We start from the raw sequence: 26662 nt of genomic DNA, 5'->3' as shown, positions 1-26662 counted from the left end.
CTACAACAAAATAAAACTAATATATGATAGAAGAATTAGGATATACAAATATGAAACTTATCTGCACACACACATAGATCATGATAACCAAAATTATGCCGACCTCCCCAAGCACAGTGTCACTAATGCTTCATAGAATGCTTAGGATTGATTAACAAATAAAGTCTAAATACAGGACTTGTAAATGAAGTTAGTAACAAGTACAAAAAGAATACCACCTAATCCCTTAAACATAAGAAATAACCAGTGTTAATTAGTAGTATAAACCATATAGATTTCATTTGCAAATATAGCCATATATATTTTAAAGACTTATTTTTAATTATGTGTATATATGTGTGCATTGTTATGTTTATGTGAGGGTGTGGCTGGAGGTCCAGATGGTTATGAGCTTCCCTGTGTGGGTGCCAGGTTTGGAAATTGGATCCCTTGCAAGAGCTGTATGGGAACTTACACATTGAATCACGTTTTTAGTCCCTACATTTTCATTTAAAACACACCTCTATTGAAGTGTAAATGCATACAGTAATAATGTATTTAAAGTATAATTTAATCATGAGTTTTGTAAAACTGTTTGTATCCACATAATTATCCTGATAATCGGTGTATAAAATTTTTCCTTTGCCCTCAAGAAATCATCTGTAACCTTTCAAAATAAGCCCCCAATCTTTATTCCTAGTAACTTCTTACTGGGTTTTTCTTTGGAGAGTTGTGCTTCTTCCTGGGTCTTCTGTTGATAGAACTAAGTGATGTGTTGTCCTCCATGCCTGCTTGTTTTCTAGCATAAATTAGGGAGATCTACCCACACCTATGAAAATCTGTAGTTTGCACCAGACATCTTACTAAATAGTTTTGTATGTCTTGCAGCTGTGAGCTTATATTCTATAACTTGTTCTCTTTTAAGTTACCATTAGTTTCTGTGTGTTGTTTTCATTTTCATACGTATTTTAGAATTATATTTTGATTTCTCAAAAAAATGCTTGCAACTTATGTTAATGATTATAGCTTTCATCTACATGTATCCACAGGTTAAATATGCTAGCATTAGGCACTCCAAATACTTTGTTGTTTGTTTTGCTTTCTCTTTTTTCTTTTATTGAAAATAGATTCTTTTCTTTACAAAATATAACTTGATAATAGTTTCCGTTACTACTTTCACTTAATTCTGAACACCTCTTCCCTCTCAATACATTTCTTTTCTGCCTCTCATTAGAAAACAATAGATAACAACACACACACACACACACACACACACACACACACACAAATACACACAATGCAATGATATAACCAAAAATTATCATATCATAGTTGGACATGGAAACCCAAGAGGAGGAAAAGAATCCCAAGGGCAACTAGAAGAGTCAGAGTCCCACTCATTCTTACAATGAGTCCCATAAAATACTAAGCTAATGTTTAAAATACAGAGGACCTGGCGCAGACCCAGGTAGGTTCTGTGCTTGCTGTGTCAGTCTCTGTGACATCAAGTGGACCTTGCTGATTGATTCAAAGGGTCTTGTTTTCCTGGTGTCCTCTATTTTCTCTTTGTAATCTTCCTCCTCCTCTTCCATGGGATTCGCCGAGCTCTGAGGGGAAGAATTTGATTAAAACCTCTCAATTAGGCTTTCTCTCTATATAATGTCTAGACTTGAGTCTCTTCTTGTGTTGCCATTAGATGCTGGAGAGTGTTTCTCAGATTATGACTGAATAAGACACTGATGTATGTATGAGTACGGCAGAATATCATTAGCAGTCATTTTATCATTACTTTTTTTTTTTCTTTATTTTTTGTTAAGAAGTGTTTGCTTTTAGTCTAGGTCTCTGGGCTACACAGTTTCTGGCTCAAGGTTATACAATCAGTGTCAGGTACAGGTTTCATTTTGTCAAGAAGGCCTTAAGTTGAATCAGATAATTTTTTCCTATACACACAAGTACTGTGCTACCATTGCTGTAGCATATCTTGCAGGTAAGAGAAATCATAGGCCAAAGTCACTGTGGCTCCACTGTTGTTTACATTTTACATTTGGTAGCCTGCAAGAGTACCTTCGCCCACCGAAGACACTAGAAGATGGTGGTGGAGGTTAGATGTAGGCACCAACCGCACTTCACCATGCTCATTGAGTTGTGTGGGTGTTCGCCGCAATGAGGCTCACCTGCCAGTTTGCAAAAAGTGACCCATTGATAATATATTTTAATTTTCAACTTCAAATTATGTTCTATACACTCTTTTGGTATTATTTATCACAATAACCTCAAATTTCAGTTACAATGCATTGTTATAGATTTTTTTCATGGAAGAATTTATGCATTAATAATCACACATTCTGAAAATAAAGGATTTTACTTCTTATTTTATTTCTAACCTGTGAGCCTTTCTCTTTGGATTCATGGTTGGTTTTGTCTTATTGCAGACCGCATATTTCCAGTACAGCAGCAAGAAAAAAAACTTTATTTCCTTATTTCTCGAACTATGAGGAACATATTCAGTTGTTTATCAGTAGCGGTTATAACTGCAGAGAATTTGTAGGTGTATATATTATTACATTTCTTTTTTTTTAAATTTTGGTTAGAAGTTAATTTTTTTCAGATGATTTTCTTCATTGATCAAAATAATTACATGAGTTTTTTGTTAATCTATTATATAGTGAGTTATCTTGACATAATAAGCATACATATGTGTGTGTGCACATTTGTATTTGTGTGTATATCTGTACACATGAACTTGCATGGTCATGGAAGCCAGAGGTAGATGATGCATGCCTTTGTTGATGACTTTTGAAGCCATATATTGAATCAGAATCCAACTTGAATCCAGAACTTGTCAAATTAGCTAGATATTTATGTAGGAACTTGAATTATGAACTCCTGTAGTCTAGATGTTGTTTATCCATAGAGTGATCTCCACAGGCTGTACATCAATGCATTCACAGATTTTTCATATATAATCAAGAAGGCCTTAACTTTAACTCTGGTTCCTGGGATGGAAATTAAAGAATTTATTGCATTGAAGCACTGCTTTCAAATTTCCTAACACCTAGTTTTTCTTGATACGATAGCTTTGTATTCATTTAATATCAGCAGAATATGAAGTGATCCCTCCTTTGTTTAATCTTCTGTTAAACCTAGATAGAATTTATTCATATTTTGCTCATGATTCCAAATATTACATTTGTATGTTATTGATTTTCTTAATCCTTTTCTGTTTAATATATATTATAGTTACTTCTTTCCCCTACTGATGTTAGATTTTCTTTGCTCTTCATTATTCTAGTTTGCATATAGAAATTAAAACATAGGCTGAGACCTTTATTCTTTTTATTATAAGAATATATTGCATTATTTTTTTCTCAGGACTGGTTTGCCTCCATCCCACAATAGTTGTGTGTCCCTTAATCCCCATTTACCTGAAAATGATTGTAAATTCTTCAGTTACTTGCAACTGCACTGCAATTTTCAGTGAACTTGGGATATCATAATGGTTGTTTTCTAAAATAAAGCAGAGAAGGAAGACAAACCAAGAAGAAGAGAGGAAAAGCATGGAGAGAGTGAGGAATTTTAAAGTATATTATACCTTCGTTTTTCTCGTGCTTGTGTTTTCTTTCTCTTTCTTTTTCAATTTATAAGTATTTTTCATTCAATATATCCTTTATTTACATTTCAAATAATTTCCCCTTTTCTGACTCCCCACTCCCCGAAAGTCCCATAAGCCCTCTTCCCTCCCCCTGTTCCCCCATCCACCCATTCCCACTTCCCTGTTCTGGTATTCCCCTGTACTGCTACACTGAGGCTTTCCAGAACTAGGGGCCTCTCCTCCATTCTTCTTGGACATCATTTAATATGTGGATTATGTCTTGGGTATTCAAAGTTTCTAGGCTACTATCCACTTATCAGTGAGTGCATGGCATGACTGATCTTTTGAGACTGGGTTACCTCACTTAGTATGATGTTCTCCAGCCTATGCTTGTGTTTTCATCAGAGAATTCATAATTTAAGTTCATTTCATTTCTTGGACAGTTTAGAATTCCCTATTACTTCCTTAACACCTCACTTTTGGTTGGAAATAGTGTCTTCCCTCTTGTTACCCTATGCTCCTAAACTGTCAATTAGATTAAGACTATCAATATTTTTTTCATTCTTAATTTTTTTCTTTTCTAAATCAATTTGTTTAAACAATTAGTAGAAGATAAGATCCAGCTATATACTTACAAACTTCAGTTTCTCATATTTTATCAAAATGAAAACACAAATAACTGGTTAATTTTAAAATTTTCTGCTCTTTACCTCATACCTCACATTGTGATTTTACACATATTATCGATTTGCTTGTGTTCCAGAATGCACTGGAGCCCATTTAAAGCTTTCTTTCTTTCTTTCTTTCTTTCTTTCTTTCTTTCTTTCTTTCTTTCTTTCTTTCTTTCTTTCTTTCTTTCTCTCTCTCTATCCCTTCCTTCCTTCCTTCCTTCCTTCCTTCCTTCCTTCCTTCCTTCCTTCCTTCCTTCCTTCCTTCCTTCCTTCCTTCCTTCCTTCCTTTCTTTCTTTCTTTCTTTCTTTCTTTCTTTCTTTCTTTCTTTCTTTCTTTCTTTCTTATTTGCAAGACATGGTCTTCTGTAGCTCAGGTTGGCTTTTACTGGCAATACAGAAATATTTTCCTTCTTCTTGTTTAATATTCCCTTTTTACAATCTTCTGCTTGTTATGTCCACATTATTAGAATTTTATTGGCTGTGATTAACATTATTTCATTTCACATATTTTGTTTTCATATTTGTAACTTGCATTTATATATTTTTAAATCTCTTATTTATACCTTTGCTTCCTTTATTTTACTTTGTAGAGTGAATATGTCAAGTGTATTTCCAATAGTAAGTTTAACTCTTTTGAGTTAAAATTTCATTCTCCATTTAACACATCTTATTTTACTCATTTCCTTTTTTCTGGTCCTAATCATAGTTTTTGGTTGATTTGTGTAAGTGATAGTTTCCAATATTTTGTACACAATATTGTGTTACAAAAGGACATTTTATTACATATATATGTTGTAGTTGACTGTTTTTAAATGTTTATTAGATATCAGACATTATGATTTTGTGGTTTGATTGTTTCTGAGAAGATCTCACAGATCTTAGGCAGGCCTCAAATTCAGTATGGAGCTCAGGTTGTTCTTAAACACCTGATCGCTCTGCCTCCACTTCCTTTGTGCTAAGATACAGGTGTGTAACAGATATTGTGCATTTTTATCACTGGATGATGAACATTCTGTATGACATATATCAGTTTTTCATATATCTCCTTTTTTTGGCATGCATTGTCATACTTGAAATTTAGTTTTTCTTGTTTCTTGATTTAAAATAGATTATTATGACTGATCCAGAGTGGTATATATTCAGGGACCATTTAATATGCTCTTCCAGCAGCACCATTCTCAGGATTTGGACGATTTTCTTTTTTCTTTCTTTCTTTCTTTCTTTCTTTCTTTCTTTCTTTCTTTCTTTCTTTCTTTCTTTCTTTCTTTCTTTCTTTCTTTCTTTCTTTCTTGTTTTTCTGAGACAGAGTTTCTCTGTATAGCCCTGGCTGTTGTAGAGCTCACTTTGCAGACCAGGCTGGCCTTGCACACAGAAATCTCCCTGTCTCTGTCTCCCAAGTGCTGGGATTAAAGGCATGTACCACCACTGCCTGACTTGGCTATTTTCTTACAGATTAGTTGATAAAAACAGGTATCATCCCTGGTACTATAAGACTACTAAATAATTATAACCCCCCCCCCTTATCAGAGCCCTTTCATTGGCCCTCCTAGACTCTGCCATCTCAACAGATACAGGCCATATTCACCAAACAGGACATAAAGTGCATGATCTCCAGAGACTGCTCTCCTTGTTTCCCCTTTCTCTGTGGTTCTGATCTCCGAGGATTCTAGCCATCTTGGCTTTCCTAATCTATTCTCTCTTTTTGCTTCACTGTGTGAATGTTCCAGACCCCAGTTTTGTCCCCCTCCTTGTTTTACATGGTACAAGTTGATTACAGCAGAAAACACAGGCAGGCATTGTGCTGACCTCACAGTCTATATCACATGTTCTAAATCTTGTCTCCAATTTGTCTTTTATTTTGTTCAGGTTTGTAGTTATAAAAGCTAACTCCTAATAACATAAATTCTTCTTGGGTTGGTATGAAAAAGTTGTAAATATATGTTTTAAAATGTATAATATCTTAGCTTTCTTGAAGATTTTTTTATATCCATATTAATATTTTCCCAGAACATTAACTGTTACTCACCTTTAACTGCTTTGAACCAGCATAGAGACAAACTCATTTCCAAAACAAAATGCCATTAGTATTTGCATAGATAAAAACTGTTTTTTAGTCTTTAATCTATTTTTACAGTCCAGTCATTATTCCCACCTCCAGTTCTACCCTCTCACAGTTCCTCATCCCATTCCTCCTCCTTTGTCTCCAAGAGGATGTCTCCACACCCCACACTCTCTGACACACGTCAGGCCTTCCCATTACATGGGGCCTCAAGTCTCTCAAGAGTTAGGTGTGTCTTCTCACACTGAGGCAAGACTAGGCTTTACATGTGTCTGGGGCCTTAGGCCAGTTAGTGTATGCTGCCTAGTTTGCGGCTTGGGGGTCCAGGTTTTTTTAGACTGTTGGTTTTCCTATGGGGTTTCCCAAAAGGACATGCATGAGAGGAGCCTAACACAGCTGCCATTTGTGATGCCCAACAAGCAGCTAACTAAGATGGAAGCAGATATTTAGACCCAATCAATGGTCTGCAGTCAGGGACTCCTGTGGTTGAATTAGAGAAAGGCTGGAAGAAAACATTTTTTAAGGTTAATTATTATTTCCCAATGTCATGATATAGAGTCAGCATAAATAATTCTCAGAATTTTTACCAGGCGCATTCTTTGGACTTAATCACAAGATCTCAAGCTGAAAAAGAACATACACTTAACCATCAACAGTAGGCTGCTCTCTACTTTCATAATTCTATGTAGAATGTAAACATCTCCGTTTGTTATGCAAAATAGGAATGTACTATTTGATAGTTATAGATTCAGAAAGGGCGCATTATCACCTTGGATTCTCTCCCTACCAGTGATACAGTCGTAATCCAATGTATAGTTTTAATGCAAAGTTCATGCAGATTGCCATTATTAAGCTCAATTGGTCAGAAAAGAAAATCAATTTTCTAAGCAGCAGTCATGCACACCTTAACTCTCACACTCACAAAACAGAAACAAACAGATCTCTATGAGTTCAAGGAGAAACTAGTCTACAGAATGAGTAACAAAACAGACAAGGCTACACAGAGAAACCATATCTCAAAAACAAAAATTAAAAGTCATGAATCTGGCAAAGGAAACATTATGTGTGTTTGGGCATCAGCATTCGAAATGTCAGGGAGATAAAATAGTATGTGAGAGAGTAATTAGAATTCATTGTACTTGTGTGAGTGATCAGGGAAAAATAATAAATTATGAAAAATTGGGATTACTTAATTTTAAAATTTATCAGATTAGGCCCAATACTGAATGAAAATAAACTTCATGAATGTAATTTAAAAATTGTATGAGTTTTTTTAAAACTACAGTCTTGCTGGAATTCTTGCTAGTATATTCCTGACAGTGAAATAACCTAACCAAGCATGTATTGCAATATATCTATTCATAAATGGATTATTAAAATTATATAGCATTATTCATTGTTCATGTAAGTAAAAGAAAAAACTTCAACAGATGAGAAAAACATATAGAAGTAGAATTTTAACATTTTTGTCTCAAAATGCATACTAGATTATCTTTCAATTTCTAACAGAAGGGTTTTTGAGCCTACTAGTTTCACAAATGCAATCATGTTAAACAAGAAAAGAACTTACTAAATTGACATAGGGGAGTATGATAATGTTAAAGGTGATTATTCTCATTTTATAAATAAGTAAATTGGACCTTGAATAGGTCAAAGAAAACTATAATTCTATAAAGTGTGACTGGAAGACAAACATAAGCATATCAATCTCTAATTTCCTTCCACTTATAGCTTCCATTGCCTCATCTTGCCCCCTCTAAAACTTATGTCTGCTTTTTTGTTTTTTATTGTTACATATGTATATATAAGCACATAAATGTATAAATACAATGGGCTGAATACATATAGTTTTGCCTCTACATATACAATTTCAGAGCTGAACACTTGATACTGGATAATCTAGTTTGGGGACTTAGCCCCAAGAGAGATTCATTCTCATGCTTTCATCATACTTTAATTGCTTGTGGTTCTTTGTATAGGGCTGGGACCCCTTTCTATATTAACATGTATGTTGTGTGTACTGTTCTCTTCCTTGTTCAGGTCTTGTTTAGAAAGCCATTTTCTTGAAGTACTATGGTTAAAACTTAACTTTCATTTCTTCCAGGCTCAAACTCACAGTGAGTTTCCTGGTCTTCAGGTCTTTATGTCTTTCTTGTGTTCAGCACAAGAGTTTTTGCCATATCCTTTATGGTTATGCTCCTGTATTATTTCCATATTTTTCAAAAACAAGTTTCTTTGATAAAGGGTGAGATATGCTTTTTTCCCCCTGTGGCTATAAGAATAAAGATTTAAAATACAGTTTCAAATTGTGTTGGTTTAGTAAAGTGGTGATGATAGGTTCTTTTCTAAGATTCATGCCCTCATCTGCCCCTGGTGGTTGGGTAGGTCTCCAGTCACAGGCATAATTTTTGGTCCATTGAGTAAGCCAAAAGTCCAATATGGTAAATTGTTGCTTACCACAATGAAGGGGAGAGCTCTTAATGTTTAAAAAGCGTGAGACCCCTCATTCTGTGTACAGTTTACTTTCCTGTACATCAATGTGATCCATTATTTAAAATAAAAATTATTATGCTATGTTTTAAGTACATGGAAAATATGTTCAGGTATCCTTAAACTATTAACTCACTAATCTTTTTCATACTATTAAAACTTTAGTTTTGAAACAAATTGTAGAATTTGTTAATTATGGTTATCTAATGATGATATAGAGTCTGAACAATTTGGTCCTCATTATTTTTCACATTTTGAGTATAGGAACATGGGGAATTAGTGAGGAATAACTTCTCATTTTTAACTGATGAAGTGAATTGAGTCTTTTGAAGAAAAGAAGAATTAAAGGAACTGCATAGAAATGGGCTAGGAAGTGGGAAAAGCATTGGAAAATAGAGAAGTCTTTAGGGAAAACTCCAAATTCCTGCTGCTCTCCTCTGAGTAATCATACGAATAGACAGTGAAAGACTAGCCTAGATTCAGTCCCTGACCTGGAGGTGCAGTTCTCCATTTTCTATTATCAACTCAGCCAGAAAGCTACTCCCCCTGGAGCCATACTTAGCCAAGTTGCTATCTCCATCCACCCTGCTTGGTTTATAAACACGATACAGACATGGAGGTGCACAGACTCAGCTTGCTCCTCCCAAAGGGCAAACTATTTTTATACCGCATCAAGCAGAGTACAGGGGCCAAAAATGGTTGTAGTAAATAAAATAACAATATTAAATCCTGTTTGCAGTCCTGTGAGCGATAGGGGAAAGGAGATAAGAAGTGGAGGTGCAGAATCAGAATTGCAGATCTTTAACCCACTGGCTACAGTAAAATGAATACATTTTAGAGAGGCATGCTTTGGTGTAGGAAAAAGAGCATGAGTTTGACAGTATAGAAACTAGAATCTTTGCTTTAAAGTCACATATTTTTGTAGTTTCATTTCTTGGCACATCACTGTCTCAGATTTATTGCTCTCAGTTATAAGACACTTCAAATGGTCACACAGCTATCAAAGTCACCATGCATTTATTGTTAATAATTTGTAAGGGTAGACATTAACATGCTCAGTTAGAATTTATGTCTTACTTCTTCTTCATTTTCCCTTGCTTTCACTAATAGAATTGTCCCTTTCCAGGGTCTTCACCTACACTGAACCTTCTTAAAGGTCTTTGGAGTAATCATTGATCATGGTAACAGAGTGGATGAAATGGGTAAAATTAGCAATATATTTGCATGTCAGATCAAAATGGCATCATTTTCATATCATGTAACCAACATGAAGTCATGATACATATGTTCCATTTCTTACCCATACTCTTTCTTAACTGTCCAGTGCAGAATTTGTACTTTTGGCATATCGCAGTTTAGAAAAGCCACGTCTCTGTTTTGCAAAAGTCAGCTGTATCCAGCTTGTGCTGCCTCTATAGAGAATTCAAAGGGTGTAACTTTCTATCTGTTTCCTTGACATTTTCCTGTTTCCTTAGGCAGCAGTGACCCCCAAATGACTCAGGAAACATCCCTCTAATATCAGTACAGTCTTAAAGTTTTCATAAGTTTGACTACCTTTCCTGATATTTCAGATTTAAACATGAAATTGAAAATGAGATGCAATTCAATGTAGGACTTGACCTTCAAAGTATATTTAAGTTCTGGCTCAGTTCGTCATTGGTAATTTTAAACACGTGCCTTGTAGTTCAGTTAAACATACAAACACAGACCTTAGGAAGAGAGTGGACCAGAACAAATTAGAACCCCTGTGCCCTTCACTTTCCTTCCAACTATGTTCACAAGTGAGGATACTATCAGAGTCAGAGGGGTTCCATTTGTGCAGCATGAATGCAGATGTGCCCAAGAGTAAAAGACCCTGCTCAGTCTACCATAACATGAACTTGGCAAGCTCGCTGAGGCATGGCAGATTATGCAGTTTAAATTGGATGAGAACAGTAATGGCTGTTTTAAAAAGTAACATCAAGAACAACAAAAATCAAAACCAAAAATAAAATAAACACTTCTTTCACCAATTATAAATATTATTTAATATCATATCTCTTGCCTCAACCAAAGACCTCCTGGACTCAAACAGCCTTAAGTTAACCTGCTAATCCTGAGATTTTTGTAGCTATACAAGTGTGTACAGTTGTTTTTCAATTCTAAAAGCACAGAAACCTTAAGAAACATCCAGTGCTCCGTTTCTACAGGTGCTCTTAAAATGGGGTAGAGAGCCAGGATCATTTAGAATGGTGCAGTTGAAGCACACTCATCTTACCTAAGGTAGATGACATGCTCCCAGGAGACAGAGGAGTCTGCCATGGATTCTGGGCTTTGTCAAATAGTATCAACATTCCTCATAAGGATGGCTGTTTGTATAGGAGAAATGAAGTCCCCATGTTGTGAGAGAACCAGAAAGCAGCAGAATATCAGCATGGCTCTCTAGGACCACATTCAACTGGCTCTGAGCTTATGATGAATAGCATGACTACATTGGCTTGGAAATTATGAATGCTGCAATCACTTAAACTGGGTTGGAAAAGAATCTACCTACCGCTTTCCAGCTTGCAGGCTGTACTTTGTAAGATAGTCAGAGAAACAAGGTATCATCTCTGATTCTACCTCATTGATGAAGAAACTGTACAGCAAGTCTTATTTATAGAATATCAATGGAATTTAGAGTCTCTCTTTCTCAGAGAAACCATCTACTCTCATCAAAGAAACTTTGAAAAACATAGGGACACATGTTGGCCCACACAGAGTTGTCTTTCAGAGATATGAGGATGCGACCAAAGAAGGATCATTGTTGCCATTCCCTTGCTCTCAGGTAAATTTCTGCTTATAGGTCATTTAAAAAAAAGTTACTGCATATTAAAATTATCTTCTTCTTTCAAACTGTACAATGACAATGTTTCACATAACAGAGTAATGTATCTTATATTTTAACTAGTTGTCACAATTCAGGTTAATGAACCAAACAGGAAATAAATTCAGGTCCCTGACTATTTGATAAAATGTCTTTATACCTATTACATCTCAAAAACAGACAAACAAACAAACAAAGGCCAAGAAAGAAAATTTGACTAGGTATTGATGAACTTAGATATAATAATTCTCTTCACTATTTCATTCAGCACACATACATTGGATATATATACTATATATCAGAGATACATTGGTTCTATGTTTTATACTGATGCCACCAAGCATTATCTTAACTTTTTGGCAATGATATAAAATCCATCTGTTTTATCCATATACTTCATTGAAGTTTGTGTCAGAACCTATGTCAAGCTGTAATATATTTAGTTCTTATTTAGTTTTTTAGATTAGATGTTATTGGACCAAATTTTTATGCAAACTACACGAGAATCACTGAGGTGCAGCAATCCAGACCAATGAAACTAGCACCAGAGATTGCATTTGAAGCTATGTCCATCTGGATACAGGGATAATATTCTTTTTATGGGAATATACTAATAACCATGAAGAACTCTTTGATATCTTTTCATTATGATGTAGTTTGTATCTTGTCTTAGCTTTAAACATATCTGTAGTAAATTAGAATTTTAAGATCATTTTACCAGGCAAATTTTGGAAACACAGGAATGGCTTGTTGCATAGAAAGTAGATCACTTAGTCCTTTTATCCCCAGAGCATTTGGGCAAGGCTTTAGCCAGGATTCTGTTGCCATAGAGTTGAGACCTGGGCATCAGTGTTTGTGCTGCACCTGTTCCTGGACCTGCAGCTCCAGGTTGGATGTGATACAATGACTGCTGAGCTGCAGTTATCTTTTGGATCAATGCCATAATTTGAGGACTTACCAAGCACCTGAAATAGAATGTGTTTATGTAATATCATCATTCAGTCTTCTATCGAAGGCACAGAGGAGTTAAATAATAGGATTTGGTTCTGTGTCAGAATTTTCTAGAGAAAATTTCTATGTATATTGATAAATGATGGATAAATGTCAGACGAATAGATAGATAAATGGTAGATCTAGATGAAAACTGTAGATAAATGATAGATGATGAAAAGTTGGCCTCACTGAGATAGTCAAAATTATATTAGATAAAAATGTGTGAAAATCCCAGTAATGTACCTCCATAATACAAATCCTAAGAAGTCTGGACTGTTGAATGAATAGACTAGCCACAGGAAAGACATGGGACTCTGGGCTCAATTCTCACATTCTTTCCTTGCATGTACTGACTGTGTATGTCTTCCAATATGTAGATTAGAAATTGTCAACAATTTTTATTAAATAAACCACTGTATTCAAGATATTAATTGAAACAAAAGAATGGGGAAAAAGTGTGATGTCTTCAAAATATATATATATATGTTATAATTATGCTCTGGGGTCTACTTGAGCCAGAGAGAAAAATCAATTAAAATAGCATTTAAAAAATTCTTCTTTCCAATCATGTTTACTTTATCTTTTTCTTTCTGGTGCTTGTGAGTCTGGGCATGTATATTTTAAAAATAAAGTCAACTTTTACTGTCTATTGCTTGTTTAATAAATCATTGAGATATTTAAAATTTACTATGGCTATTTGTAATAAAATATGCAAAGTTCAGCAGTATGTAAGAACTTTTCTGATAAAATATTTTGGAACCTACTATTACTTTTTTGCAAAATAGTTATATTGTCAAAGTTCCCTCTAAATTCTCATGTTTGCAACCGTATCTAAGTGCCGTCTGTGGCCTTTATCTCAGATGCTTCCTATAGAAGCAGGTGATCATCAATGGGGAATCAAACAAATAGCCAAAGTGTGAAGAATAAATGATGGTATATTATTTGGCTCTATTTCAAATAGATTCAGGAAACAACTGGAAGAAGAGGCAGAAACAATATAATAGTGGAGGATGTGGAGATATCTTCTAGACATGGTACAGCTGTTTTACTCCTTAAGCCATTGCAGCTGTGGATGTATGCAAATATGTTCAACATGAGTTAGGAGGGGTGTGTAACTGCCTTCTTTATCAATAGATGAATAACTTCAATGAATAATTCCCCACCCAGATGGGGGAAGGACCAGCAAGTTGATTTGAAAGTAGCAAGGGAGATTCATTAAGAAAAAGAGTGTCAATGTGAAATGAAGGAGATGAATGAGAGTTGAGAATGACTAAAATTCATTAAATAAATTGTAAAACTGTCAAATACATGTAACTATTAAGATAAAATAAAATAAATCTTCTGGAACTATAAACAAGCCTTAACAAACTATAAGAAACCTGACATTCCACCTTACACCAACCAGAATGGGTAAGATCAAAACCTCAGGAAACAACACATATTGGACAGGTTTTGGAGAAAGAAGAACTCTCCTCCATTGCTGGTGGGATTACAAACTAGTACAACCACTCTGGAAATCAATCTGGAGGTTCTTCAGAAAATTGGAAATAGATCTAGCTGAAGACCCAGCTATACAACTCTTGGGAATATACCTGATATAAGATCCACCATGATCAAGTAGGCTTTATCCCGGGAATGCAGGGTTGGTTTAATATACGGAAATCCATCAATGTAATCCACTACATAAACAAACTCAAAATAAAAAACCACATGGTCATTTCATTGGATGTTGAAAAAGCATTTGACAAAATTCAGCATCCTTTCATGCTTAAAGTCTTGGAAAGAACGGGAATTCAAGGCCCATCCCTAAACATAGTAAAAGCAATATACAGCAAATCGGTAGCCAGCATCAAACTAAATGGAGAGAAACTTGAAGCAATCCCACTAAAATCAGGGACTAGACAGGGCTGCACCCTCTCTCCTTATCTTTTCAATATTGTACTTGAGGTACTAGCTCAGGCAATTCGACAACATAAGGAGGTCAAAGGGATACAAATTGGAAAGGAAGAAGTCAAACTATCATTATTTGCAGATGACATGATAGTCTACCTAAGTGACCCAATAAACTCCACTAGAGAACTCCTACAGCTGATAAACAACTTCAGCAAAGTGGCAGGTTATAAAATCAACTCAAGCAAATCAGTGGCCTTCCTATACTCAAAGGATAAGCAGGCTGAGAAAGAAATTAGGGAAATGACCCCCTTCACAATAGCCACAAACAGTATAAAGTATCTTGGGGTGACTCTTACCAAACATGTGAAACATCTTTACGACAAGAACTTCAAGACTCTGAAGAAGGAAATGGAAGAAGACCTCAAAAAATGGGAAAACCTCCCATGCTCATGGATCGCCAGAATCAATATAGTTAAAATGGCCATTTTGCCAAAAGCAATATACAGATTCAATGCAATACCCATCAAAATCCCAACTCAATTCTTCACAGAGTTAGAAAAAGCAATTAACAAATTCATCTGGAATAACAAAAAACCCAGGATAGCTAAAACTATTCTCAGCAACAAAAGAAATTCTGGGGGAATCAGTATCCCTGACCTCAAGCAATACTACAGAGCAATAGTGTTAAAAACTGCATGGTATTGGTACAGTGACAGGCAGGAGGATCAATGGAACAGGATTGAAGATCCAGAAATGAACCCACACACCTATGGCCACTTGATCCTCGACAAAGGGGCTGAAAACATCCAATGGAAAAAAGATAGCCTTTTCAACAAATGGTGCTGGTTCAACAGGAGGTCAGCATGCAGAAGAATGCGAATTGATCCATCTTTATTGCCTTGTACTAAGCTCAAATCCAAATGGATCAAGGACCTCCACATAAAGCCAGACACTCTGAAGCTAATAGAAAAGAAACTGGGGAAGACCCTTGAGGACACTGGTACAGGGAGAAAATTTCTGAACAGAACACCAATAGCGTATGCTCTAAGATCAAGAATTGACAAATGGGACCTCATAAAATTACAAAGTTTCTGTACGGCAAAGGACACCATCAAGAGGACAGATCGGCAACCAACAAATTGGGAAAAGATCTTCACCAATCCTACATCAGATAGAGGGCTAATATCCAATATATATAAAGAACTCAAGAAGTTAGACTCCAGAAAACCGAACAACCCTATTAAAAAATGGGGTACAGAGTTAAACAAAGAATTCTCACCTGAAGAACTTCGGATGGCGGAGAAGCATCTTAAGAAATGCTCAACTTCATTAGTCATTAGGGAAATGCAAATCAAAACAACCCTAAGATTTCATCTTACACCAGTCAGAATGGCTAAGATTAAAAATTCAGGAGACAGCAGGTGTTGGAGAGGGTGCGGAGAAAGAGGAACACTCGTCCACTGCTGGTGGGGTTGCAAATTGGTACAACCACTCTGGAAAGCAGTCTGGCGGTTCCTCCGAAAACTGGGCACCTCACTTCCAGAAGATCCTGCTATACCACTCCTGGGCATATACCCAGAGGATTCCCCACCATGTAATAAGGATACATGCTCTACTATGTTCATAGCAGCCCTATTTATAATTGCCAGATGCTGGAAAGAACCCAGGTATCCCTCAACAGAAGAGTGGATGCAAAAAATGTGGTATATCTACACAATGGAGTACTATTCAGCCATTAGAAACAATGAATTCATGAAATTCTTAGGCAAATGGATGGAGCTAGAGAACATCATACTAAATGAGGTAACCCAGACTCAAAAGGTGAATCATGGTATGCACTCACTAATAAGTGGTTATTAACCTAGAAAACTGGAATACCCAAAACATAATCCACACATCAAATGAGATACAAGAAGAAAGCAGGAGTGTTCCCTGGTTCTGGAAAGACTCAGTGAAACAGTATTTGGCAAAACCAGAACGGGGAACTGGGAAGGGGTGGGAGGGAGGACAGGGGAAGAGAAGGGGGCTTACGGGACTTTCGGGGAGTGGGGGGGGCTAGAAAAGGGGAAATCATTTGAAATGTAAATAAATTATATCGAATAAAAAAAATAACAATAAAAAATGGGGTACAGAGTTAAACAGGGAATTCTCACCTGAAGAACTTCGGATGGCAGAGAAGCATCTTAAAAAATGCTCAACTTCATTAGTCATTAGGGAAATGCAAATCAAAACAACCCTGAGATTTCACCTTATGCCAGTCAGAATGGCTAAGATTAAAAATTCAGGAGACAGCAGGTGTTGGAGAGGATGTGGAGAAAGAGGAACACTCCTCCACTGCTGGTGGGGTTGCAAATTGGTACAACCACTCTGGAAAGCAGTCTGGTGGTTCCTCTGAAAACTGGGCACCTCACTTCCAGAAGATCCTGCTATACCACTCCTGGGCATATACCCAGAGGATTCCCCACCATGTAATAAGGATACATGCTCTACTATGTTCATAGCAGCCCTATTTATAATTGCCAGATGCTGGAAAGAACCCAGGTATCCCTCAACAGAAGAGTGGATGCAAAAAATGTGGTATATCTACACAATGGAGTACTATTCAGCCATTAGAAACAATGAATTCATGAAATTCTTAGGCAAATGGATGGAGCTAGAAAACATCATACTAAGTGAGGTAACCCAGACTCAAAAGGTGACTCATGGTATGCACTCACTAATAAGTGGATATTAACCTAGAAAACTGGAATACCCCAAACATAATCCATACATCAAATGAGGTACAAGAAGAAAGGAGGAGTGGCCCCTTGTTCTAGAAAGACTCAGTGAAGAAGTATAGGGCAAAACCAGAACGGGGAAGTGGGAAGGGGTGGGTGGGAGGACAGGGGGAGAAAAGGGGGCTTATGGGACTTTCAGGGAGTGGGGGGCTAGAAAAGGGGAAATCATTTGAAATGTAAATAAAAAATATATCGAATAAAAAAAAAAGGAATATACCTAAAAGATGCCCCATCATGCCATGGGGGCACATGTTACATTATGCTCATAGCAGACTTATTTGTGATAGCCAGAAGCTGGAAACAACCTAGATGTCCCACAACAGAAGAATGGATCATTTACACAATAGAATACTACTTAGCTATTAAGAGTGAGGACATCCTGAGTTTTACAGGCAAATGGATGGAACTAGAAAATATCATCCTGAGTCAGGCAGACCTAAAAGCACATGCATAGTATGTACTCACTAATAAGTGAATATTAGCCAAAAAAATAAGTACAGAATACCAGAGATACAGTCCACACAACTCAAAAAATTCAACAAACTGAAGTGCCTAAGTGAGGAAGACTAAGTCCCACTGGGGGCTAGGGAGAGAAAGCAATGACAAATGGGGAGGGAGAAAGGAACCTGGAAGAAAAAGTGAACAGAGGAAAGTGGTGGGGGGGTCAGGGGGAAAGGGGAACCTGATCTAGTATTGGCTCAGGGAAAAGGACTGAAGCCCTGAGGGCCAGCAGAAAGAATGGAAACAGGCAACCTCATGTGATAGGGTTGAGGGGACCCTCCAGAATGCACCAGAGACCTGGGAGGTGAGAGACTCTTAGGACTCAAAGGGCGGGACCTTAGATGAAATGCCCAACAGTAGGGAGAGGAAAATTATATAGAGTTCACCTCCAACAAGAAGACAGGGCATCAAATGAGGGAGAGTGAGGCCATCCCACATTCACAACTCTTACCCATAAGTGTTCCTGTCTGAAAGAATTTCAGGGATAGAAATGGAGAAGAGCCTGAGGAAAAGAAGTCCAGAGACAGGCCCAAAGTAGGATCCAGCTCAAGGGAAGGTCCCAAGTCCTGACACTATTACTGAGGCTATAGACCTATCACAAAAAGGGATCTAGCATGACAGCACTCCAGAAGACCAAACAAGCAGCTGAAAGAGTCAGATGCAGATATTTGCATTCAACCAATGGATAGAAATGGCTGACCTGTGTTGTTGAATTAGGAAAGGCTGAAGGAAGCTGAGGAGAAGGGCTACCCTATAGGTGGACCAGCAGTCTGAATTAACCTGGACCCCTGAGATCTCTCAAACACTGGACTATCAAACATACAGCCTACAACAGCTGATACAAGGCCCCAACAAACATACAGTAGAGGATTGCTGGGTCTGTGTTCATTCACAGATGGTCTACCTAACCCTCAAGAACCTGGAGGTCCTAGGGAGTTTAGAGGACAGGTGGGGTGAGGGATGGGTATATCCACATGAAGACAGGAAGGTGGGGAGGAGATATGTGATGTGGAACAGTAGGAGAATAGATAGGGGCAGGAATAAAATATGGAATATAAATAAATAAATGCAAAAATTTTATAAAAACTAAAGATACAGATAGAACATTTCTAACAAATTGCTGAGAATCTTCTAGATATATATTAAATAGACCATTTATAATTATACTATGGAATTTTAGGTGATAAATGGTTGAAACCCCAGTCATGTACCTCCATAATGCAAATTTTAAGGGGTCTGTTCTGTTGAATGAATTGACTAGCCACAAGAAAGTCATGTTGATTCTGGGCTCAATTTTCACATTCTTCCCTTTCATATACTGACTTCATATGTCTTCCAACATATAGATTAGAAATTGTCAGCAATGTATATTATATAAACCACTGCATTCAAAATAATAATAGAAACCAAAGAATATGTAAAGAACATATTTAACATATTAAATTATTTGCTTTAGTGCTTGCCTAGATTTGATTTATGAGATTGTTTGTTTAAAGTCATAGGTTCTGGCGATATGGACATTTGCTATATCCATAGCTTTTATCTCTTCATATTTATGGAAAGAGATTCTAAAATGTTCTCTTTTATTCCTTTTTAAAATTTTTCTATATTCTTTGTTTATATTCCGAATGCTTTCCCCTTTCCTAGTTCCCACCTCCCCATCGGTCTCATAAGCCCTCTTCCTTCCACCCATTTCCCAATCATACCCCTCCCATTTCCCTGTCCTGGTATTCCGCTACAATGCTGGATCAACTCTGTTCAGAACAAGGGCCCTCTCTTTTCCTCTTCTTGGCTATCATTTGATATGCTAACTGTGTCTTGAGAATTCAGAGCTTCTGGGCTAATTAATATCCACTTATCAGTGATTGCATTCCATGTGTATTCTTTTGTGATTGGGTTACCTCCCTTAGGATGATATTGTCCAGTTCCAACCATTTGCCTAAGAATTTCATGAATTCATTGTTTTTAATTACTGAGTAGTATTCCATTGTGTAAATATACTACATTTTCTGTATCCATTCCTCCATTGAGGGGCATCTGGGTTCTTTCCAGCTTCTGGCTATTATAAATAAGGCTAAAATGAACATAGTGGATCATGCGTCCTTATTGCATGCTGGGGAATCCTCTGGGTATATGCCCAGGAGTGGTATAGCAGGTCCTCCAGAAGTGTCATGCCCAGTTTTCTGAGGAACTGCCAGACTGATTTCCAAAGTGGTTGTACCATCTTGCAATCCCACCAGCAGTGAAGGAGTGTTCCTCTTTCTCCACATCCTTGCCAACACCTGCTGTCTCCTGAGTTTTTAACCTTAGCCATTATGATTGGTGTGAGGTGAAATCTCAGGGCTGTTTTGACTTGCATTTCCCTAATGACTAATGATGTTGAACATTTCTTTTTTTTTTTTTTGGCTTTTTTTCTTATTTGATATATTTTTTATTTACATTTCAAATGATTTTCCCTTTTCTGGTCCCCCACTCCCCGAAAGTCACATAAGCGCCCTTCCCTCACCCTGTTCTCCCACTCACCCCTTCCCACTTCCCTGTTCTTGTTTTGCCTTATACTGCTACACTGAGTCTTTCCAGAATCAGGGGCCATTCCTCCATTCTTCTTGTACCTCAATTGATGTGTCGATTGTGTTTTGGGTATTCCAGTTTTCCAGGCTAATATCCACTTATTAGTGAGTGCATACCATGATTGATCTTTTGAGACTGGGTTACCTCACTTAGTATGATGTTCTCCAACTCCATCCATTTGCCTAAGAATTTCATGAATTGATTCTTTATTTCTTAAGGTGCTTCTCAGCCCTCTGAAGTTCTTCATGTGAAAATTCTTTGTTTAGCTCTGTACCCCATTTTTAATAGGGTTATTTGGATCTCTGGGGTCTACCTTCATGAGTTCTTTGTATATATTGAACATCAGCCCTCTGTTGGATTTAGGGTTGGTGAAGATCCTTTTGCAATGTGTTGGTTGACGTTTTGTCCTTTTGACATTGTCCTTTGCCTTACAGAAACTTTGTAATTTTATGAGGTCCCATTTGTCAATTCTTGATCTTAGAGTGTAAGCTATTGGTGTTCAGTTCAGGAACTTTTCCCCTGTGCCCATGTCGTCCAGGGTCTTCCCCAGTTTCTTTTCGGTTAGGTTCAGTGTGTCAGGTTTTATGTGGAGGTCCTTGATCCACTTGAAATTGAGCTTAGTATAAGGAGATATACTAATTAATTCGCATTCTTCTGCATGCTGACAACCAATTGAACCAGCACCATTTGTTGAAAGACTCTTTTTTCCACTGGATGTTTTCAGGTCCTTTGTCAAAGATCAAGTGACCATAGGTGTGAGGGTTCATTTCTGGGTCTTCAATCCTATTCCATTGATCCACTTGCCTGTCATTGTACCAATACCATGCAGTTGTTATCACTATTGCTCTGTAGTAATATTTGAGGTCTGGGATATTGATTCCCCCAGAAGTTCTTTTACTGTTGAGAATAGTTTTAGCTATCCTGGTTTTTTGTTATTCCAGGTGAATTTGAGAATTGTTCTTTCTAACTCTATGAAGAACTGAGTTGGTATTTTGATGGGGATTGCTTTGAATCTGTAGATTGTTTTCGGCCAAACAATCAAGATGGCCATTTTAACTATATTATTCCTGCCAATCTACAAGCATGGAAGATTTCTCTATTTTCTGAGGTCTTCTTAGATTTCCTTCTTCAGAGATCTGAATTTCTTGTATATGTCTTTCACTTGTTTGCTTAGAGTCACACCAAGATACTTTATGCTGTTTGTGTCTATTGTGAAGGGTGTCTTTTCCCTCATTTCTTTCTCAGTCTGCTGATCCTTTGAGTATAGAAAGGCTACTGATTTGCTTGAGTTGATTTTGTAACCAGCCACTTTGCTGAAGTTGTTTATCAGCTGTAGGACTTCTCTGGTAGAGTTTTTTGAGTCACTTAAGTATACTATCATATCATCTACAAATAGTGATAGTTTGACTTCTTCCTTTCCAATTTGCATCCCTTTGACCTTATATTGTCTAATTGCTCTAGCTAGGACTTCAAGAACTATATTGAAAAGATATGGAGAGAGGGGGCAGCCTTGTCTAGTCCCTGATTTTAGTGGGATTGCTTCAAGTTTCTCTCCATTTAGTTTGATGTTGGCTACCAGTTTACTGTATATGGCTTTTTACTATGTTTAGATATGGGCCTTGAATTCCTCTTCTTTCCAAGTCTTTTAGTATGAAAGGATGCTGAATTTTGTCAAATGCTTTTTCAACATCTAATGAAATGATCATGTGTTTTTTTTCTTTGAGTTTGTTTATGTAGTGGATACCACTGATGGATTTCTGTATATTGAACCATACCTGCATCCCTGGGATGAAGCCTACTTGATCATGGTGGATAATCATTTTAATGTGTTCTTGGATTTGGTGGGCAAGAATTTTATTGAGTATTTTTGCATCAATATTCATAAGGGAAACTGGCCTGAAGTGCTCTTTCTTTGTTGGATCTTTGTGTGGTTTTGGTATCAGCGTAATTGTGGCTTCATAGAATGAGTTGGGTAGTGTTTCTTTTGTGGAATACTTGGTCTTCTTGGAATACAAGAGTCTTGGTGTTAGGTCTTCTTTGAAGGTCTGATAGAATTCTGCAGTAAAACCATCTGGTCCTGTGCCTTTTTTGGTTGGAAGGCTTTCTATGACCCTTTCTATTTCTCTAGGGGTTATGGGACTGTTTTCATGATCTATTTGATCATGATTTAATTTTGCTATTTGGTATCTGTCTAACAAATTGTCCATTTCCTCCAGATTCTCCAGTTGTGTTGATGACAGGCTTTTGTAATAGTATCTGATAATTTTTGAGTTTCCTCAGTTTCCTTTGTTATATCTCCCTTTTTCTTTTCTAATTTTGTTAATCTGGATACTGTCTCTGTGCCCTTTGGTTAGTTTGGATAAGGGTTTACCTATCTTGTTGAATTTTTCAAAGTACCAGCTCCTGGTTTTGTTGATTCTTTGTATGGTTCTCTTTGTTTCAACTTGATTGATTTGATCAGGGTATCAGCCCTGAGTTTGATGATTTTCTGTCTTCTCCTCCTGGGTGAATTAGCTTCTTTTTGTTCCAGGGCTTTCAGTTGTGGCATTAAGCTTCTAGTATATGCTCTCTCCCGTTTCTTTTTGGAAGCACTCAGGGCTATGAGTTTTGCTCTTAGCACTGCTTTCATTGTGTCCCATAGATTTGGTTATGTTGTGGCTTCATTTTCATTAAATTCTAAAAGTCTTTGATTTCTTTCTTTATTTCTTCCTTGACCAAGGTATCATTGAGTAGAGTATTGTTCAGTTTCCATGTGTATGTGGGCTTTCTGTTGTTTCTGTTGCTATTAAAGACCACTTTTACTCCATAGTGATCTGATAGGAGGCATGGGATTATTTCAATCTTCTTATATTTGTTGAGGTATGCCTTGTGACCAACTATATGATAGATTTTCGAGAAGGTACCATGAAGTGCTGAGAAAAATGTGTATTCTTTTGCTTTGGGATGAAAAGTTATATATATATATATATATATATATATATATATATATATATATATATATATATATATAGTTAAATCCAATTGGTCCAAAGCTTCAATTAGTTTCACTGTGTCCTTGTTTAGTTTGTTTTCCTGATAGGGCCATTGAGGAGAGTGGGGTGTTGAAGTCACCCCAATTATTTCGTTAGATGCAATGTGTGCTTTGAGCTTTAGTAAAGTTTCTTTTATGAATGAGGGTGCCCTTGCATTTGGAGCATAGATGTTCAGGATTGAGAGTTCTTCTTCGTGTATTTTTCCTTTGACCAGCAGGAAGTGTCACTCAGAGTCTCTTTTGATGACTTTAGGTTGAAAGTCAATTTTATCTGATATTAGAATGGCAACTCTGGCTTGTTTCCTGAGACCATTTGCTTGTATAATTGTCTTCCAGCCTTTTACTCTAAGGTAGTTTTTGCCTTTGACACTGAGGTGTGTTTCATGTACGTGGCAAAATGTAAGGTCCTGTTTATGTATCTAGTCTGTTAGTCTATGTCTTTTCATTGGGGAATTGAGTCCATTGGTGTTAAATGATATTAAGGAATAGTGATTATTGCTTCCTATCATTTTTGATGTTGATTTTATATTTGAGTGGATATCTTCTTTTGTGTTTGATGAAAGAAGGTTATTATCCTGCTTTTTCCAGGATGTAGTTTCCCTCCTTGTATTGGTGTTTTCCCCCATTATCCTTTGTAAGGCTAAGTTTGTGTAAATATATTGTGTAAATTTTTTTTTGTTATGGAATATCTTGGTTTCTCCATCTATAGTGACTGAGAGTTTTGCTGGGTATAGTAGTCTTGGCTGACATTTGTGTTCTCTTAGAGTCTGCATGAGATCTGCCCAGGATCTTCTAACTTTCATGGTCTCTGATGAGAAGTCTGGTGTGATTCTGATAGGTCTTCCTTTATATGTTACTTGGCCTTTCTCTCTTACTGCCTTTAGTATTCTTTCTTTTTTTAGTACATTTGGGGTTTTGATTATTATGTGATGGGAGTTAATTCAGTTCTGGTCCAGTCTGTTTGGAGTTCTGTAGGCTTCTTTTATATTCATGGGCATCTCTATCTTTAGGTTAGGGAAGTTTTCTTCCATAATTTTGTTGAAGATATTTGCTGGATCTTAAACTCGGGATATCTCAGTACCTGGTGCTGCCTTTCTGCTCAGGCAGGCAGCGAAGATGGGGATAGGGAGTCACTCCCTGTGCTGATCCCCATGTAGACACAGGCCCCACAACAGGCTGGCACACAGATGAACCACCTATCTGCGCAGGTCCTGGGCACAGGCAGACCCCTGGAGGTTTGCACCCCCGGATATCTTAAACTCGGTATATCTCAGTACCTGGTGCTGCCTTTCTGCTCTGGCAGGCAGCGAAGATGGCAGCAGGGGGTTACTCCCTGTGCTGATCCCCAGGTAGGACACAGGCTCCATGACAAGCTGACATACAGGAGAACCGCCTATATGCCCAGGTCCTGGGCACAGGCAGACCCCTGGTGGTTTGCCTAAAATTTTCACAGGAGGAAGACTACCTATTTTTTTTTTTTTTTGCCTTAATCTATCTGGTTGTTCTCGAGGCTGGTAGTATCCATGTACTATGAAATACAACTCTATTATAGCCAATTGAACCAAATCTTAGGACCTTGATTAGAAATGACTAATTCTGTCATTTGAGCTATTAATGGACAATGCCTTCCTGAGATTCAGGTCAACTGAAGCAGAGAGTGAGTTGAGAGAAATGAGGTAGATCCTGATGACACCAATGGGAACATGAATGATGATCAACTATCTAATTTTTAGACACATTATCAAATAAATTTCCTCCTCTTCTATCTTGTCCTCTCCTCCTCCTCTTCTTGTTCTTGTCATTGCCATTTTAAGGTAGTATTTATCTTCATTTCTTCTTCTTTCTTTCCTTCCTCTTCTTGTTTTCACTCTTTCTCCTTTATCTTCATTTGCTTTTCATTTTTAACTTGTTTAATATTTGTTTCTCCTAATTTACAAGCTATGAGTTACTAATCTGATGTGATCACTTTGATTAACTGTTCCCTCTAAAAATTTGACATTCTTATAGCCCTTTGGACTATGTAATGATCCTGTAAGAAGATTGAGTGCACTGGTGAATGAATTGCTCAGTAGTTTATTGTGGTCTGTATACTTAACAGTGTGATTATCAGTCAGGTTTAATATAAACAAAAGTATTAGCAGAGACAAGAAATGACTAAATTCATTAACCAAGGCTTTGTTTATCTTCTCACAGTTAAATAAAATCATATTAATTTCCTAATTTGTTCCTGGGGATATGTGTTCTAAGTAAAATCTTAAGTGTCCCCATATTACTGAAAAAGATTTTGATATTCTCAACTATATCTTAGGTCCATAAATATTGCCTATTTCGCAGTAGAAGCAGGGACTCGGGCTCTGTAAACAACTTTCTGTGCTGACATTTGTAATAAAACAGAGAATGACACAAGCTTTTGATCACTTAAATGTTATAATAGAAAGGTAAAGATATGCTTAGTTCACAAGGTATATATTCTTTTTCTATTTAGTTATACTGTTGACCAAACATGCTTTTATCTCTAAAGTCTACAGAGGACCTTTGCCTATCTCAGGGAGAGAACACAGAGTTTGCTTCTAGCCTCCAGTGCCAGATGTATTTGATTCAAGGTTCTGGCTTGAAAATTGTGCTAAGAAGTGTTGAGAGGGGTTATTGCAGGAGGTGATAGCACAATCAGTTGGCAATGGCTGACTCTGGTGAGAGGCAGACAAGAAACAGCTAGAGTGATTGAAAAAATATCTATGAAGATGGGATGAAAAAGACAAAGACTAACCAGTTGAACTCAAACTAACTTACAGAGCGTTTCTTATAAACAGTGTTTTAAAGTTTCTTTTAAAGCTTATAAATCCACAAGCCAATCATCCTTTCTCTAAACAGTGAGCTGCCATCTCTAAAGAAAACTTTCTGAACCAGAGTGATGTTACTCTGGACTAAAATAGAAGAGGCTTGCTTGATACCTACTTACAAACTGTATTGGCTTGCACAATGGTGCTGAACACAGAACATAGCCAGTAGAAACAGATTACAACATTGGGTTTCAAGTCCCAATTCAGCTCTGTATAGCTATGTATTCTTAAGCAAATTATTTTACTTTTCAGATTTTTTTAAATTAATTTCAGTAATCTGTGATTCACATTATTTTGAGTTTCAGCTCAGTTGATTAATTAAATTATGCAATATTTGTGAAGCACTTAGAACAACACTCTTTGAACAGAATAGGCATTGAGTAAATGGCAAATAAAGGTTACAGGAATTCACAGAAGAAC

This window comes from Apodemus sylvaticus, chromosome 3, assembly GCF_947179515.1.
Source record: "Apodemus sylvaticus chromosome 3, mApoSyl1.1, whole genome shotgun sequence".
Classification (NCBI taxonomy): domain Eukaryota; kingdom Metazoa; phylum Chordata; class Mammalia; order Rodentia; family Muridae; genus Apodemus; species Apodemus sylvaticus.
This window is presented reverse-complemented; position numbering follows the sequence as displayed.